The sequence below is a fragment of the Oncorhynchus tshawytscha genome, linkage group LG07 (assembly GCF_018296145.1).
Source record: "Oncorhynchus tshawytscha isolate Ot180627B linkage group LG07, Otsh_v2.0, whole genome shotgun sequence".
In the NCBI taxonomy this organism is placed as follows: domain Eukaryota; kingdom Metazoa; phylum Chordata; class Actinopteri; order Salmoniformes; family Salmonidae; genus Oncorhynchus; species Oncorhynchus tshawytscha.
Window position 1 is genome coordinate 30,971,878 of NC_056435.1, and position 19,894 is coordinate 30,991,771.

Below are 19,894 nucleotides of genomic sequence, written 5' to 3' on the forward strand. Positions count from 1 at the left end.
ACAAACCATTAAGGGCATGGTCCTGTGTGGCTGTTAGTAAAGTGTGGCGCTAGTAATTCTTAGGTTGGGGGTTAGATTCCTGCTGGGACCTTTATACAAAACATTTAGGATCTCACCGTACTGTAAGTCACTTGGGATAAAGGCGTCTGCTAAATAGCATACAGTATATATCAAATATTATTATTATTATACATGTATATAGGGCAGTAAGGATAAATGTTATGTACCGTACAGTGTAACATCATGCAATAGACTATATTAATTTTCACAGAAGTCACGCAACACTAGGACATGTGTTTTCTAAAGGTAAGTCAGATTAAAAGTCTAAAGGCACGCAAAATGTGTATATTGCTGTTATTTACTAGCAATTCCTTATCTTTAAAAGTACCAGAGAGCCCACTCTGGACATTTTTAAGGGTATTTTGTTCCAAACAAAATGTCTAAGAATAAACAAAATCAAAAAGGGTACTTTTGAAATATTTATATTTATATATTTTTATTATCCATAAATTAATTTCAATAATTTGCATTCTTAATCTAAACTGGCTTTGTAGCATCTATAGACACATCACTGTAGAGTCTTAAAGAAGGCTTGGGTAAGGTCAAAATGTCACACATTTTTATGGAATTAATTTCAGGAACATCTAAAACATCATCAACATCTTTTGGGCCATCCTGTCCAAGACCATTCAGATCAATTAAGCACATCAAATCGCAGTGATGTCTCAATGTTTAATCTACTTCCTAAGTCTAATACATTTCAATAGCACAACATGCATATTATCTTCCATTGAGAAATGTATTTTTATTGAGACACTGTGAAACATATTTTATGAACAGTATAGATATGCAACAAGGCAGTTATTGTTTGTTCCATATCCATATGTTCCATTTTCTGGTCTAGTTAGAAGTTACAAAGTATGATATTGTAGCCAGGGAAATCCCTCAAAAGCTTGGTTGAAGCTTACATACATTTTTATTTATTCTGCCACATATGCTGGGGCAATTTAATAGAACAATATTCTAGATTTACACCTGGGGAAGAAAGCATCATCTAATTGGTATTGTAAATTGGGTGGTTCGAGCCCCGAATGCTGATTAGCTGAAAGCCTTGGTATATCAGACCGTATACCACAGGTATGACAAAACATGTACTTTTACTGCTCAATTTACGCTGGTAACCAGTTTATAATAGCAACAAGGCACCTTGGGTGTTTGTGGTATATTGCCAATGTACCACGGCAAAGGGCTGTATCCGCGTTGGGTGTTCTTATGCACTACGCCTTAGCCATGGTAATTTTGGCATATACCACACCACCTCAGGCCTTATTGCTTCTCTCAGAAGAAGCATTTGGGAGCAGGTGTCTTGTACCTAACTCACTGGTGATACCAATTCAGTGACAAATCCCCATAAAAATTAGCTAGAGATATATTTTTTTTTTGCACTGGAGTCTCAATCCACTGCATCCGCCTATGTAACACTTCCGCATCTGCGGTCAAAGTGAACAGACGTGTTAGTCACAACACGAGACTTCCCCAAAATTGATCTCCTCACAAAATCGTCTGTAGCGTCCGGATTGGCCTACAAACTATTCCCCTCTATGGAAAGTTGAGACTCTCACGAAGAAGTACATTTCGGATGTTTTGTTCTAGGATGCACACATGCCTCACAAGACTCATCTGAAGGTCCCCCGGTACCAGTCTAAAAAAAAGTATACACAGAGGCTGTTTAGTGACAAAAATAAGGGGTTCAAATGAGGGGTTAAATACATGTAAAATTATATTTCTGATATCTCTCAGATATAGGACAGACACTTAAGAAAAAACTTATTTTAGATTTTTGGGGGGGGACTATCTGTTGTTCAATGCGTTTCTATGGTCTAATATCAGTAAGGCCATAACATTTTTCATCAAATCTTTTTTTATGCATCAAGGGGTCTTACAATTCTCAATCAAACAGCAAAATGTTCCTTGGTTTGACCTTCTTAAAACAATTACAGTTGATTATGTCTACATTAATTGATGCTCCTTACTGACAAATGTGCCTTTTTTGAAGCCTGATAAGTCGAGTCACCTGAAATGGGGCTGACACTGTCCGGTGAAAAACACACATGGTCATGAGCCAGTTATGTTAAAAGAAAATAGGTGGATAATATCTGATTGCCGGTCGTTGTCAAATTTAAAAAAAGTTACGCCCCCTATACAATTATCTGAAAAAGTTGGGTAAACGGTGTTTACTTCTGTTTACTCTCCACTAGGCCTACACCACTGCTGGTAGCCTACCCGCTCAGCCGAGGAAATGTTACACACATGAACACAAGCAGAACCGGTAGCCTACATTCAATATAATACAAGTTGATTCAAAACGTGTTTTACACCCTAGTTCATGAGCTGTCCAAAATTCATGAGTTAATATTAGCATGGAGTCTTCACAGGTCATGTGACATGAAACACAACCTTTCTTTCCGAACATTAACGACATTTATGATGGTGTTATTTGTCATTAAGCATTTAACAATTGAATTAGAACATAACTTAAACCCCGTACGAATCATGGATTTTGGAGATCTCGGAAAATGCACTGTAGGCCTAAGTGTAACTAAATCAAATCCAATTTGATTGGTCCGAAACGCATATGCAGCAGATGTTATTGCAGGTGTAGCGAAATGTGCAGTAATATCTAACACACAACAATCTAAAAAGTAAAATAATGTCATTAAGAAATATAGAAATATTAGGACGAGCAATGTCGGAGTCCGGAGTATAAATATACAGTATATATGTATATACTACACGACCAAAAGTATGTGGACACTCGTTGAACAGTATTGTCTAGTGTTTTTGTATGTCTAGGGTTGCTGTAGGTCTAGGGTTTTTTGTATTTCTATGTTGGCCTGACATGGTTCTCAATCAGAGACAGCTGTTTATCGTTGTCTCTGATTGGGGATCATATTTAGGTAGCCATTTCCCTTTGGTGTTTGTGGGATCTTGTCTATGTGTAGTTGCCTGTCAGCACTCATTTGTATAGCGTTTGTGCAGTGTTCATTCTTTAAATAAATGAGAATGTACGCATACCACGCTGCGCCTTGGTCCGATCCTTATAACGAACGTGTCAATAACAGCCTCCACTCTTCTGGGAAGACTTTCCACTAGATGTTGGAACATTGCTGCGAGGACTTGCTTCCATTCAGTCACAAGAATATTAGTGAGGTTGGGCACTGATGTTGGGCGATTAGGCCTGGCTCGCAGTAGGCGTTCCAATTCATCTGTCCATCTCGACAAACCATTTCTGTATGGACCTCCAGATGGTGAAACATGATTCATCACTCCAGAGAAAACTTGGCATTACGCATGGTGATGTTATGCCATGGTGATGCTCGACCATGGAAACCCATTTCATGCAGCTCCCAACGAACAGTTATTGTGCTGACATTGCTTCCAGGGGCAGTTTGGAACTCGGTAGTGAGTGTTGCAACCGAGGACAGATTATTTTTATGAGCTACGTGCTTCAGCAGGCGTTCATCACAGCGGTCCCGTTCTGTGAGCTTATGTGGCCTACCACTTCGCAGCTGAGCTGTTGTTCCACCTAGACATTTGCACTTCACAATAACAACATTTGCAGGGCAGAAATTTGACTAACTGACTTGTTGGAAAGGTTGGGTATCCTATGATGGTGCCACGTTGAAAGTCACTGAGCTCTTCAGTAAGGCCATTCTACTGCCAATGTTTGGCTATGGAGATTGCATGGCTGTGTGCTCAATTTTATACTCCTGTCAGCAACGGATTTGGCTGAAATAGCCGAATCCACTAATTTGAAGGGGTGCCAGGACCTGCCAATCAGAATGAGTTTTTCCCCCACAAAAGGGCTTTATTACGGACAGAAATACTCAATTTCATCAACTGTCAGGGTGGCTGGTCTCAGACGATCCCAAAGCTGAAGAAGCTGGATGTGGAGGTCCTGGGCTGGCGTGGTTACATGTTGTCTGGGGTATGTCCCCCCCTGTCCCCAGTGAATGTTGCGCCCCTGTCTGAGGTTGTGAGACGTACTGCCAAATTCTCTAAAACGACATTGGAGGCGGCTTATGGTAGAGAAATTAACAGTCAATTCTCTAACAGCTCTGGTGGACATTCCTGCAGTCAACATGCCAATTGCATGCTGCCTCAAACTTAAGACATCTGTGGCATTGTGTTGTGTGACATAACTGCACATTTTAGAGTGGCTTTTTATTGTCCCAGGCACAAGGTGCACCTTCGTAATGATCATGCTGTTTAATCAGCTTCTTGATATGCCACACCTCTGAGGTAGATGGATTTTCTTGGCAAAGGAGAAATGCTCACTAACAGGGATGTAAACATATGTGCACAACATTTGGGAGAAATAAGCTTTTTGTGTGTATGGAAAATTTCTGGAATGTTTTATTTTAGCTCATGAAACATGGGACCAACATTTTACATGTTGCGTTTATATTTGTGTTCTGTATGACTGATCTCATTGAATCCTATAAGTATCATTGACAGCTTCAGGCGAGTCTACAGACACCTCCAGTTCAGTGAATCCATGTGATATGTTTGTAGCGCTCATAGACATGTCATCCTCTTCCCTTGGGGTGAATTCCTGCCATTCCTCTTCCCCCATGACGGACCTGCCTACACCACACACTCTAGGACAGTGGATCCAAACCTTTTTTGGATACTGTACCACTAACTGAATTTTGTTCGGCCCGGAAGTACCCCTGAAGTACCCCGTCATGTGCATTTTACCATTCGGCCTATGGTCTCATGAGTCTTCTCAAGTACACACTAGGCCCCCTGGTACCCCTGGTTGGGTACCACTGCTCTAGGAGGCATGTCAGAGCAAGCCTGACACAACAAAGCATGTCAGCTTCACTGTAAAATAGCATCACCTCGAGCACCGGTGATGGTGGAGTAGCCTAGCTGCCTAACCACTATAGCCCGTACTGTATTTGTGCAAATAGAGTCCTTTTCACACGAGTGTACACGTGAGATTTGGTTTTGGGTGCCAATATTACTTTGTGGACAATCCTGAAACAAAGAGACAAACCTGATGAGCACACCCCAACAATATTAATTCTCTTACCATGATAAAGATGGCTAAAATCCTATGAATATTAGTTCATCTTGCCAGCATTCCATAATTGCTACATTCCACTGATGTAGATTTACCATTGAGAAATGAGATCTACATCTAAAAAAAAAATCTACGTGCTCAGCTACAGTGCTTGAAGCATTAAATTGGATGAACACAGGAAAGCCTTTTCTCAATTGGATTTGCTCAACTCTTGCTTCCTGTCTCCTCCATCCTCTCTCACCTCCTTTTGAAAAAGGTCAAAAGTAATCGAGGAGAAGCAGCGAGGAGAGGGAACGTGGACGAAATTGCGCTTGAATGAAATTAGGCTCTCCTTCTCCTCCGCATGTCATCAGGCAAATTACGTTTACAGTGGTGGATCCCAAAATAAATGTATAAAGTGATACAAAAAAAGAATACGTTAGTTGTGCAAGACATTTTTATCGTAAGTACAGTAGCTTTTCTCCTCCAACAAAGCAAAAGCTGATTCAAAAAGGCTGTGTGCCAAATGTCTAAACTCTTCCAGGAAGGACTCAGGTAGGATACACAAGGTGGCTATCGTGGAGGGGAGGACACTCTTCCCATTCACCTACTAACAAATTGACATCTCCTCTACCACTTATCGGTTTACGGGTCAAGGAGGAGAGAGGACAGAAGAGAGAGAGTGGAGGACTGACTTTTCCCAAATGAGAAAAGGCCAGTCTTCATTCCAGGGGTAATGCTGTTCAGTAACCTCCAGTCCAAACAAAGAATGGCCCAAGGTTTACATCACAGCTACTCTTATTATCCTTAATATCTCTAGTTTATTAGACTAATGGTTATTTTTTAAACATCAATGTGAAATATTTATATCAGTAATCATAAAAGACATTCATAAATTCGACATCACTAATCATCATCGTTTTACTTAGCCAGCTCCAGGCAGTAGGTTGTTAAGATCTGCACTGACCAGTTTTTCGTGTGCTCTTCAACAATACCTGGAACAATTCCGAATCTGACTGCATACTTTCCAAGTGAAACTCTCGCGACAATAGCTACAAATATTCTAAACATAATTATGATGAACTGTCATTTGAAAACAAAAGTTATTTCTGTAGTCATATCCTGTGAACACCAAAGGGTGGGTTAATCAACAACTACTTGTTTTCCATGATGATACTGAGAAAGCAACAGGTAGAGATAATAAACTAGCCTACACTAACTTCAACGGTGTTATACTTAGCTGGTATATAGCAGCACACGGTTGTAATTTTTAATAGACTACCCATAATATTCTAGGCCTCACGACAATTTTCTTATAGCATAAATTCAGCTATTTGCTGCGCAAATTAGTGTGCAAGGAGATTGTCCAGTTCCACGTGCACTCCACTAGATGGTAGTGTAAGGCAAGAGGAAGTCCAGGAATATTCATTTCTTTCTACCTGTCTGTCATCTCTATATACTGAAAACAGATATTTATTTTACCCTTAATTAACTAGGCAAGTGTAAAGAGCAAATTCTTATTTACAATGACGGCCTACGCCGGGCGATTGTGCGCTTCCAATCATGGCCGGTTGTGATACAGCCTGGAGCGACCCCTCTAGACCGCTGCACCACTCGGGAGCCCAGATATAATGAATGCCCTGGGGGGCAAATGTGCATGAGGATATTTGAAGATATCTTAATATTTTAGTTTTATTGTATTTAAAAGTGTGTTAATGATAAGCACTTAATCTCTAAATATGATCCGTTTTTGTAAAAAAAAATTATGGGCCACAAAATTGCACTATTCACATATGATATATTATGTCACATTGTCTGGTCTAATATGTTGCTCATCATTCATTTCACTTTCATTAATATAAACATTATAAAAAGTGTCAGGTATAAATTCAGGTAAACATAGGGTGCTGATATTATGGCTTTAGCTCAAAATATGATCATAAATCAACATTGGAGTATTTGCAAACCATAATGCATGAATACAGCACATAGAACCTGAAACAGGAGGTACAGAGAGACACATATTGGAGAAATAAAGGAAACTGCCAAATGAAAAATCCCTCTACCCTCCTCTGCAATATCCCCACATTACACCTCATCATTTTATATGGGGGATGGGCTGACAAAGCTGAAGGAGAGACTAATGGTGGTGTAATTCAGTATGACCTGGAAAATGAAGAATGAAGGCTGGTGGCTGTATCAGTACAATACCATTGTACAGTCAACCTGTTTTGACTGCTCTGCTGAGTGAGATGGGATGTCTATAGCCCATATAGACACTAGCCCATGTGGATTCAACACCCACAATTATTATTGTGTCCTTTGTTTGATATTAGGGATTGTACACAAGTTCACAACACAAAAAAAAGAGTTGTGGTTTGCAAAGTTAATGAGAGGTGATGTCTGAGCATCAAATACCATATTACCAGTTAACCAATGTCAAGTCTAATGGTAGTGGCAGTCAGAGATAAACTGGCCCGAGGCCTATAAAAGGAGACAGATTCTTGGAGATGCATGGTGACATGGTGCACACTGACAATGGCCCCAGCAGGGAGATGGGCACAGTGTGTCAATCAGCTCAAGGTCTCTCCGGTCCTGAAGGTTACCCCTCCTTTCCATGTTAACATCTGCTTCATGAGGAACACTGATGGGACATAATCCCTTCTATTCAATATTCATGGTGTGAACCTCCCCTGCCTAAAACAAGAATTACTCCACTTTATCAACATGGTATTTTGAGGTAGACTATTTAAACATTACTTACCGTACATGCCATTCATCCAAATGTATTATTTTTTGTATTATTAAACATAATTCTCAAAATCAGTAATTACTTACAATTTTCTTAAAAGATCTGTACATTTCCTCATGGACCTATTCTGAACTACAAAAGAACAGTGGCCTATAAATACATACTTATGTGATGCATTTGGTTGTTCACACCTGAACAAAAACTGTCTTAATCCTCAAACAATATGCAATATGAATTTTAAGGATGTTTGACTATGTAGCCAATACCTTCTTTCTCATAATTAATTAATCTTTTTGAGAAGAAAATTGGCATGCCATCTAGATTTATTTTTAATGTATCATTGAAAATGACAGATAAAGGAAGTGTCTGTGGCTGCATTTAGACAGGCAGCCCAATTCTGATCTTTCATGAATTGGACTTTTGACCAATCCGATCTGTCAAAAAAAAGATCTGATTTGAAAAGATCTGATGGGTTTGCTCAAAATACCAATTAGTTGAAAAAGATCAGAAATGGTCTGCCTGTCTAAACGCAGCCAAAGTGACAAGGCCTTCAGTGGTAATCTCCATGGGACCTGAAGCCAGGCAGAGATTTGGGGGTAGAGATTCTTAGGGCACACATGGCACTGGGGTGAGCCTAATCACTCGCTACCAGAAATCCCCACAAATGGGGGATGGGGGTGGGGCAGTCTCATGGGTGACTCATTTCGGATTTGAAGGAAGCATTTTGCCTCCGTACACACTAGTCAGTTGCCTAGACACAAAGGATAATAATTGGTTTCAAATAATTGGTATGCAAGGGTGAGATTGCTAATGGGTACCACCCACCTTTGGTTTGCATGTTAACGCTTTGACCTGGTTGAGCTACACTATATTTACAAAAGTATGTAGAAACCCCTTCAAATTAGTGGATTTGTCAGTAGAATGGCCCTACTGAAAAGCTCAGTGACTTTCAACGTGGCACCATCATAGGATGCCACCTTTCCAACAAGTCAATTCCTCAAATGTCTGTCCTGCTAGAGCTGCCTCAACCAACTGTAAGTGCTGTTATTGTGAAGTAGAAATGTCTAGGAGCAACATTCACTCAGATGTGAAATGATAGGCCACAAAATCTCACCGTACAGGGTTGCTGAGTGTTGAAAGGCGTAGGTTGTAAAAAATATTTTGTCCTCAGTTGCAACACTCACTACTGAGTTCCAAACTGCTTCTGGAAGCAAAGTCAACTCAATAACTGTTTGGCGGGGGCTTCAAGAAATGGGTTTCCATGGTCGAGATCGGTGTGGTAGAACTTGACTGGCCTGCACAGAGCCCTGACCTCAACCCTATCGAACAACTTCGAGATGAATTGGAACGCCGACTGCGAAACAGGTCTAATCGCCCAGCATCAGTGCCCGACCTCACTAATGCTCTTGTGGCTGAATGGAAGCAAGTCGCCGCAGCAATGTGTGTATATTCGTGGAATGTCTTCCCACAAGAGTGGAGGATGTGTAGCAGCAAAGGGGGGACCAACTCTATATTAATGCTCATTATTTTGGAATGAGATGTTCGACAAGCAGGTGTCCATATACTTTTAGTCATGTAGTGTACCTTACAGTAAACCTAGTCAGTTTTTAAAAATCCTTTCCATTTCCTAGTCCTGCAGTTTGTGGATTTCAGAGATGTTCCATTGTTCAGACTCCACAATGATCTGGCACTTCCTTCCTTCCCCTTATAACTTGTTTCACAATTCTGTCAGTTGAAAGATACCCATTTTGCACATTCACATAAATTCTACTGACCAAGTACTCAGTCAATATCTATTTTAGTAATGGGCTTGTTAAAAGCTACTAATTCATCATTTTAAATTCTACCAGCTTACTTTTTCACCTAATAGATGAATCATTGTTCACTGTATGAGAAAAACAATCTCTTGGTCTATCTGTGCCCATAAAAGTGGGACATTCTGCAGACAAATTCCAGAAAACTCATTACCCCATTGGTTAGACTATCACTGAGATCAAGATGAATGTATGTGAGAGAGCAGCAGCATCATCTCCACATAACCAGCCATGTGTGAAATCACAGGTCGGGACAGGACTGATATCTTGTCATTAAATTCCCCTGAAACCAAAATCCAAATTTATGTGATCTGCAAAGAAATTCTTCTCTTCGATACAAGTGAAAAGGCAGTGTAATTGAATGATGTACACCTGCAAATATCTTGACATGTAAATGTAGGTTTCACAGGAAAGGACACATTCAGCTCTCTACCATCAACACTTTAAAACGATGGGATAAAACATGTTTCATCAGGTGGGCTTAGTTCTTCTCTGATAACTGATGGATGCAACGTTTGTTCAACGTTTACTAATGTGAATGACCAACATGATTAATAGATCATTCAATATTTTTCAACCACTGTAGCTAGCTACAGTATGTTACATGCAATGCAGAGCAGAGCAGACCAGAGCAGCTTGCAGAGCTTTGTTGATATGGGTGGTTCAGCAGGTGCCACATCGCTTGTGCGTGGAGCGTGCGTTTACGCAATGGAGAGCGCGTTTCTGGCACAGCTAGTGGGAAGTTCGTCTGTTCTGTGAATTGGCTGAAGGTAGGAGGGGAGGAGGCAGGGTGTGGATTGGTGGAACTGTGCGCGATAAGGATATGCACCGGCAGCTTTGCTTCCTGGCTCCAACAGATCAGTTGTCTATAGAGAAAGATCAGCGGTTAATTGTACCTTTGTGAGTTTTACTGGGTTACAGCAGAAGAGAAACCCGGTGGAATAATTTGTTTTTTATCCGTGCGGGTAAAAACCTTCTGTTCATACAAAGAGTCCTGGAGCTCAATTCGATCATAACGGCGACAATAAAGACAAGGTAAGGAACTGCCCAGTTGCTTCTCAAACGAACCAAATCATGTTTTATTGATAATTTAAGCAACGTTTATCGATATCAATACTGATGAGGCTAGCAAACATCGGTAATTTGTGCCAAGCCCAACTTATTTATGGTATAAATTATAGTTTCACCTGTTTTTGTAGGCTACACGCGGAGATGTTGTTTTTCTTCAGCAATAAACCAACCTAAGCTGGTACTTGCTCTGTGTTCTCTCCCTCAGTTCTATTCCATTATCCTGTTGCGTTGTGCATTACTTGGCACATGTTATATACTTAAATATTTTAAACAAGCTAGGAACCTACAATATGAATACTTATTATGATTATTATTATTATTACTTAGACATTGTACAAAAGTCATGTATTGACCCAGTTTATAGTGTCATTATCTACCAATTTGAGAAGAGAACATAAACATCAGGTGATGACCAAGCCTGGTCTCAGACTCACTACGCTTGCTATGGTTACCTAAGACAGAGAAGGATACTAAGTTTTAAAATTAAAAAATAAATAAATAGGGTGGGCGTATAACGCGAACGTCTAACAACTCAAAGGTTGCGAGTTCGGATCTCATCCGGGACAACTTAAGCTAATTAGCAACTTTAACTACTTTGTACTTTTTAGCTACTTTGCATGTTAGCTAACCCTTCCCCCAACCTGAACCCTTTTAGCTAACACTTCTTCTAACCCTTTAAACTAATTCATTAACTTAACCCTAGCACCTAGTCCCTAGTCTAGCTAACTTTAGCCAGCTAGCTAACGTTAACCACCTAGCTAGAATTCGTAACATATCATACGTTTTGCAAATTCGAAACATACAATATGTAACGAAGTTGCAAAACATGTTTAGCAAATTCTTAACAGATAATACAAATTGTAATTTGTCACACATCATTCGAAATGGGTGACGGATATCCACAAATTAATACGAAACGTAACATAATACATTTACGTACAGAATAATACAAAATGCTCCGAGACCAGGTTGCATGACAGACTGATGTACCAAACCAAAACATGCTTGTTTTCTTGTAAATATGCTGTAAACATACACACATGCTGCTTTTCGACTGTAACACCAGTTTTACACTAGTGTATACACCCTAATGTTATACTAGGGAAATCGTGTTTCCATATCTAGGGCTGACAGTGAGGACTTGTGAAGAGCAGAATCAATTACATGATCAAAGCAGTTGCTTTGTGAAAAGGTGTTAAAGTTCACAGTTAACCATTGTTATGTAAATGTTATCTGAAAAGTACCAGTGGCCTGACTTTGGCCCCAAGAGAGCAGGTCCACCGAAGCCATGGCCCAGTGAGACACGGGTGCCGGCCTTTTGGGTAAAACACGGGGGTAAATCCTGTATGGAAATGCACCAACAAGGTGTTATTTATGAGCACAGCACGAGTCCAGGGGGACAATAAAGACATAACAGACAACGCTCACAGACATGGGCAGACACAAACAAACATCCAGCCACAGACTTACAACTTCTGCCTGAGTTTCCTGTTTCCTGGGAAAGACCAACAATGGGAGAGAGGGCATGTGATATCCTGTACGAGTCTTGTGTCACTCTGGACTCAAGTACCAAAATAAGGCCATAACACATTTGATTGTAATGAAATAAAGTGCAATTGTAGGCTACGCATAGGCTACTCAAAGTAGGAACTTTATAGTACAGTAAAGCCACAACTAACTGTAAACAGCAACCCAATCAGTACAAAGTTTGATTCACAAACCTCAGTTTACCTCAGTAGCTCAGTTCACTCGCTTACCTCAGTTCACTGGTGTCATTCAATGGTCGTTGAAATAGCTATACATGTTAAGCTATACAGTGCTAATGTGCCTGTCGCTACAGTGATATTGAAAAAAAGCATGAGGTTGGTTTGTAAAGGGGTCAATATTGAATTTGCAGTTCATAAAGTAAGTGTTACACAGGCCCGCAGAGACAGACGCAGAGCTTTGTCTTATTAAACTTGAGGACTTTTTGGGGACCAACAATTGATTCCCATTCAAAATCCTATTTTCCGTAAACTTCATTTGAAATCTAACCCTGAACCTAACCCGAAGCCTTTTTACAAGTGAGGTCTGGCAAAATGTCCTCACTTCTCAGAATTTTTCTTGGTTTGCTATTCTTGTAAGGACTTCTGGTACTCACAAGTACAGTAAAACGTGTACACACACATTACATTAATTACAGTAGAGTACAAAAGCAGGACAGCATTGTGTTGACTTTAGTCTAGGATGTTCAGTTGCTTTTAATGGGCTCAGCGCTTCCAATTCAATAAAGCTATTAACTGTCACAGAAGATTCCATTGCTGGTGCCCAGCCAGCAAAGATAAGTTATTTACCAATCAAAGTACATTAATGGACTCATCCATACAATCTAGCCTTTCAGAGTGTAAACAGTAGAAACATACCTTTTCTGTCTAGACGTAACTGTTTAGCCTTCAGAGGCAACACATGTAGAAACCTGGTCCTGGGAATAGTGTGATTTCTCACCTTTAGACCAATCCTTTCTTTTGTCTTAAGATTTGGTCGCTGGCATTTTCTGTTTTTCCCACGCACCTATCATTTGAACGTTTTTCATGCACATTGAACAGGAAGATTGGTAGTTATTCGATACTGTGGTCATGCAGGTTTGTACAAATCATGTAATCTGACAGAGTGAGCAGGTCCTGTTGAATAGATTTTCCGAACAGGGCATTCTAGTCTACAGGCAATACTCTGAACCCTTTACTGACTACAGATTACGACAAAAATACAAAATAGGGGGGAAAAAAAGACTAATGCAATAAGTTAATGACCTCTCTCTTCTCAAAGTTATAAACTTTTGTAGAATTTCAAATATTTTCTCCAGTTCAGTATGCTTGCTTTAATGAATAGGCATACTAATGTGGCTACTCAACTTGATTATGGTAGTGCCTAATGTAAGTTCATGCCCCAAAGCAGTGCTGGTCAATGCCTGTTTGTGGGTCAACTGTAATCTTTAGGCTTAGCAGTGGAAATCAATTCAAAGCCCCTCCCACTGTAGATGGCAGGGTTGTCCAGAAAGGAAAGCTGAGTTAAGAGTTGCAGTAAATAATTCCAATTAGGAGTTTGGCAGGGTTCATGGTTTGTTTTATGCCAGAGATAATGCAAGAGACAAGGGGGTGAAATTACTGTGAAATATACATACAATGCAAAAAGAAAAACATCAAATGATTTGCACTTAATGCCCTCTGTGCTCCCAGTCTCTCAAGGAAGGGAACTGTCACAAACATGGTTAACACGGTCAACAGGACTCTCTCGTTGGCTGTTATACTGCCTGTGTGGTTGGTTATCTCTGGACCTTTTCCTTGTTTTACGTCTGCTTTTGTCCTTTCACAGGACATCCTGTGTATAACAAATAGTCTAACTTATTTTCATGTACTAAACCATGGACATTCTGAAATGTCCCTTTTAGAGGTCGACCGATTAATCGGAATGGCCGATTAATTAGGGCCAATTTCAAGTTTTCATAAATCGGTAATCGGTATTTTTGGAGACCGATTTGGCCGAGTAAAATATATATATTTTACACCTTTTTATTTAACTAGGCAAGTCAGTTAAGAACACTTCTTATTTTCAATGAGGCCTAGGAACGGTGGGTTAACTGCCTCGTTCAGGGGCAGAACGACAGATGTTTACCTTGTCAGCTCGGGGGATTCAATCTTGCAACCTTACAGTTAACTAGTCCAATGCTCTAACCACCTGATTACATTGCACTCCACGAGGAGACTGCCTGTTACGCGAATGCAGTGAGCCAAGGTAAGTTGCTAGCTAGCATTAAACTTATCTTATAAAAATAATCAATCAATCATAATCACTAGTTAAACTAGTAATATCATCAACCATGTGTAGTTATCTAGCGTGTCCTGCGTTGCATATAATCGATGCGGTGCAGATCGTTGCTCCAATGTGTACCTAACAATAAACATCAATGCCTTTCTTAAAATCAATACACAGAAGTATATATTTTTAAACCAGCACATTTAGCTAAAAGAAATCCAGGTTAGCAGGTAATATTAACCAGGTGAAATTGTGTCACTTCTCTTGCATGGCATGCAGAGTCAGTGTATATGCAACAGTTTGGGTCACCTAATTTGCCAGAAAGGTACGTAGTTATGACATAACATTGAAGGTTGTGCAATGTAACAGCAATATTTAGACTTATGGATGCCACTGGTTAGATAAAATATGGAACGGTTCCGTATTTCACTGAAAGAATAAACGTCTTGTTTCCGGATTCGACCATATTAATGACCTAAGGCTCGTATTTCTGTGTGTTATCATGTTATAACTAAGTCTATGATTTGATAGAGCAGTCTGACTGAGCGATGGTAGGCAGCAGCAGGCTCGTAAGCATTCATTCAAACAGCACTTTCGTGTGTTTGCCAGCAGCTGTTTGACTTCAAGCCTATCAACTCCCGAGATTAGGCTGGTGTAACCGATGTGAAATGGCTAGCTAGTTAGCGGGGTGCGCGCTAATAGCGTTTCAAACATCACTCGCTCTGAGACTTGGAGTGGTTGTTTCCCTTGCTCTGCATGGGTAACGCTGCTTCGAGGGTGGCTGTTGTTGTTGTGTTCCTGGTTCGAGCCCAGGTAGGAGCGAGGAGAGGGACGGAAGCTATACTGTTGCACTGGCAATACTAAAGTGCCTATAAGAACATCCAATAGTCAAAGGTTAATGAAATACAAATGGTATAGAGAGAAATAGTCCTATAATTCCTATAATAACTACAACCTAAAACTTCTTACCTGGGAATATTGAAGACTCATGTTAAAAGGAACCACCAGCTTTCATATGCTCTCATGTTCTGAGCAAGGAACTTAAACCTTAGCTTTCTTACATGGCACATATTGCACTTTACTTTCTTCTCCAACACTTTGTTTTTGCATTATTTATTTGAGGGTAAATTGATTTTGATGTATTATATTAAGTTAAAATAAGTGTTCATTCAGTATTGTTGTAATTGTCATTATTACAAATAAATTAAAAATTAAAAATCTTCCTATTAATCGGTATCTGCTTTTTTTTGGGTCCTCCAATAAATCGGTATTGGCATTGAAAAATCATAATCGGTCGACCTCTAGGCCCTTTGTCAATTTAGGCACAGTCTTTTGAAACACATAAACATAATGCTTTTGTTTGATTTAGCAGACATTTAGGAAGCAAATGTGCTTCTTTGTCCTGCTCGATTTTTTTTCTGTTATGGTTTGAGTGACTGTACTCATCCTCTTACGTGAGTGGAAGGTTTGAATCCCCTACTGTGACACATTTCATGCTTTGGTGTTCAGTGCAGTGCAGTTCAGTGCGATGCAGAGTAGAAAGCACAGGGATTCGGCCTGAAAGGGGCTCCTCAGCTGGCAGGGAAGTCCTTTGGGAGGCAGGGCCCATATCATTTAGATGAAAGAGAATGCATTAAGCCAACAAGCAATCTATTTAAGGACGAGAGAGGATTGCCAGTTTGTGGACAAATTCCACCCAAAATCCCAGAGCACATGCATTTCCTTATACATAATTTAGAGGATGGATATAAGGATGGATTTATAGATTACCCATTTGTGTCAGTGGACATTGACTGAGGCACTTCACATTAAGTGCCCCTGTCTCATGGCAATAATGCAGGTAATGTCACAATTCCAAGCATCCAGATTCCAGACACTCCGTCTTTGGGTATGGGCCCCATTCGTACACAAAATGGAAAATAGCTTGTTATTGACCTATCTTTTATATGCCTATTTATGGGGAGCTCTAAGAATGAACTTTGTTGCTTTGAGAAACCATGCTGCATCTACATTTGGTCACCTTCCACCTCTCAGTGGGTATTGTGGTGTATAGGTAGGCTTTTAACAGGAGTAAGATGGAGCCTGAGCTATAGACCAACCTCTTCCCCAGTGGTACCACTGGCAATGGCTGTGCACTGAGGAAGGCCAGAGGCTGTAGGGTAATAATTCCCTTGAGAAGAGCCAACATTAGCCGCACCACAGTGTAGAAAGCACCATCCTTTTGTTATTATTTGTCTCATTCTCAGTGTTGCAGACCAGCACTCAATTATGCTGAGGCTTGGGAACTGAGAATACCAACAAAGCAGACCCCATCCCTGGCCCTTGCTCTGTGTCTGTCTGCGGATGCTTCAGTATCCTGCTGCTTTGCCTGCAAACTGGGGGGAGCTGTCGATGATCCTTCCTGTAATTACCGTGTCTCTGTGTGTGTCTCCCTTTTTTATTACTCTCACTATACCACACACACGAGAGAGAGGAGCTGGAGTGCTCATTTAGGAGGTTTGAGGGCCTGAATGATAATGACCACTGAGAGAACTCTGTGCTGATTGGGGGTATGGATATGGATGGAGAGACCTGAGCAGCTATTATTCTCTCACTGTAGCAGCAATAGAGATGTTCACGGAGGCAGATGTGTTCAGGGAGCAGACATACCCCAAAGCCTTGAAACCAGAGTGATCAATACTGCTCAGTGGTTAAATCCCCATGTGAGTGTTTCGCATGGCTACTGCTGGAGGGGTTTGCTTGGTAAAGACATGGCTAGCGAGCTACAGAGCCCTCTGAACCTTTGATATATTGAGTTTTCTCTCAATAGCTTGTCTAATGCCTGAAGTGTACTCTTTATTCTTATTGTTTTGTGTTTGCGAGATTGCCTCTCCTTGGACAAGCGTATACTCTGTTTGCTCATATTGGAAGACTCTACTGATCATGAAATGTGTATATGTTGTTGATTTTAGGAGTAATTTCTGTGCTGTTTGGCAGATGGAAGACAATGTGTATATCCCACGCTTGGATGAGCCCTGCCTCATTAATGTTGTGTTCTGTGAGACACCCTCTCTCCCCCAGTAGAGGCCACCTGTCCTTTCCCCCTCCACACTGCTGTCCCTCCCCACCTCTTCACATTCACAGAAGCAAGCTACTAAGCAGGTAGCCAGTAGCAAGCAGTCAGCCACCCTCACTGCTGCAGAGAGGACAGGGGACTACCTGCCCCATGGACCAGCACCCTGCTGATCCATTCAATACAATGAGAGTCCTGATCACTGCTACAGGAAGACAGCTATATGGGAATACGGGCCTGTTACAAAGGGAACACTGAGATTGATATAAAGACACACGGATACATTGTGATAGACAATATAGAGAGTTCTTCAATGGTATACTGTCTTTTGATACTGTTATGGGTGGCTCCACACTGTAGTGTAGGGTTCAAACAGGCTTGGTCACTTCCTAAACAATTCAATGCTACAGACAGTGGTGTAAAGTACTTAAGTAAAAATACTATCTGTACTTTACTATTTATATTTTTGACAACATTTACTTCACTACATTCCTAAATAGCTTGTCTAATGCCTGAAGTACTAATTTAAAATGTACTTTTTACTCCATACATTTTCCCTGACACCCAAAAGTACTTGTTACATTTTGAATTCCCAGCAGGACAGAAAATGGTCCAATTTGCACACTTATCAAGAGAACATCCCCTGGTCATCCCTACTGCCTCTGATCTGGAGGACTCACTAAACACATGCTTTGTTGTTAAAAGATGTCTGAGTGTTGTGTGACCCTGGCTATCCGTAAATAAAAAATTAAATTGTGCTGTCTGGTTTACTTAATATAAGGAATTTAATTATTTGTACTTTTGCTTTTTATACTTAAGTATATTTTAGCAACTACATTTACTTTTGATACTTAAGCATATTTAAAACCAAAAACAGCAGCGGTTCAAACTGCAGAACCCAGTTCCTACATTTGAATATAAACATTCATTTTATCAAACAAAACTATGCTACATTTTATCTCTGGGACCCTCAGGATGACACATCAGAGCAAGATTACTGAATATAAGTACATTATTTACCTTCAAAGGTGAATGTATCAAACCAGTTGCCTTGATGAAAATTGTTGTTGTGCACTCTCCTCAAACAATAGCATGGTATTCCTTCATGGTAATAGATACTGTAAACTGGACCGTACAGTTAGATTAACAAGAATTTAAGCTTTCTGCACATATAAGACATGCATATGTCCTGGAAAGTTGGCTGTTACGTCATTCTAGTCACATTAGCGCACATTAGCAAAAACCGTCCCTGTATAGAGAGACAGATCCCTTAGAGGTTAACTGACTTGCCTTGTTAAATAAATAAAATACAAATAGTAGAAAAGTTGACCTATTCTATTGGTCAGTGTTACAGTCTAGGGAGGGGGGGTGGTATCGAGACCGGTAACATAACTCATGCAAGGTGTAATAGTGACAAAGTAACGGTGAGAACAAAAATCACAGACAACTAAGTTACCGCCAAACACTCAGGGTTTATTTCTAAACACACGGTAAAGGGGGGCAGGAAAAGGGGCTGAGCTGGACCCAAGGAAAGAAACAAATGTCCGAAAACACCCCTAAATTAGACTAGCCTACTTCAATACAGCTAACTAACCAAAAATACAGTGGGTGGTCCTCCCAGTTCTAACTAGTGTTTTAAACTAAGTTTACCTACGGGTAGTGTATGCCCATGGGCGACTTGTCTTAGTACCCCCTTTTCCCACCATCAAACACCATAACAAAAACAATACTCACAGGTGGGGACAAAGTGACATGTAGTAGCAAAAACAAAACCAGAGAGATTGACAGAGAGATGGAGCTCCAGAGGAAACAACTGAATGGGTTTTTAAACCAAGGGAAAGGGGATGTGATTGGGGAGTGATGATTACCACCTGTGAGGAGGGGAGAAGGAGAGAAAAGAAATACACACACAGGATACACACAGAATATTTGTATCCTTAACAGTCAGCTTGTCTCGAAATAATTCCAAACAGACTCAGGGACAGTTGTGGGATGATAGATCCCAAATTCATACAACAAGTAGACCTTGCCTACTTGTTGTGAATGTAAACAGATCAGAAAGTTTCGCTTAAAATATTGATAAACTATTAGGCTATTTATTCACATTATAAGCGCAGCAATGCGCACAAGGCAGTATAGGCTACGGGCAAATGTTCGTTCCATAAAGCAATTAGCGGGAAAACACTGTTGCCAAAAGCACACAGCACATGTGAGCTGTTTCATGTGTAAGAGATTAAAATATCTAATACGCAGCAATTTGCATGGTTTGCTAATATGACTAGGATTGTGCTTTTGGTCACTGGACAATGAAAGAAAGTTTATATAAAATAATTACCTCCATGGAT

The 19,894-nt window shown here is 40.4% G+C and overlaps 1 protein-coding gene across 1 annotated transcript in view; it reads left to right on the forward strand.

The window, feature by feature from the left end:
* The first annotated feature begins 10,491 nt into the window (after positions 1–10,491).
* The window catches only part of frmd4ba (FERM domain containing 4Ba), a 63,707-nt gene continuing 54,304 nt past the window's right edge, over positions 10,492–19,894 (forward strand). Inside the window, exon 1 of the mRNA XM_024426842.2 lies at positions 10,492–10,669. The gene's annotated coding sequence lies outside the window, so the exon portion shown is untranslated. The remainder of the gene's footprint in view (positions 10,670–19,894) is intronic.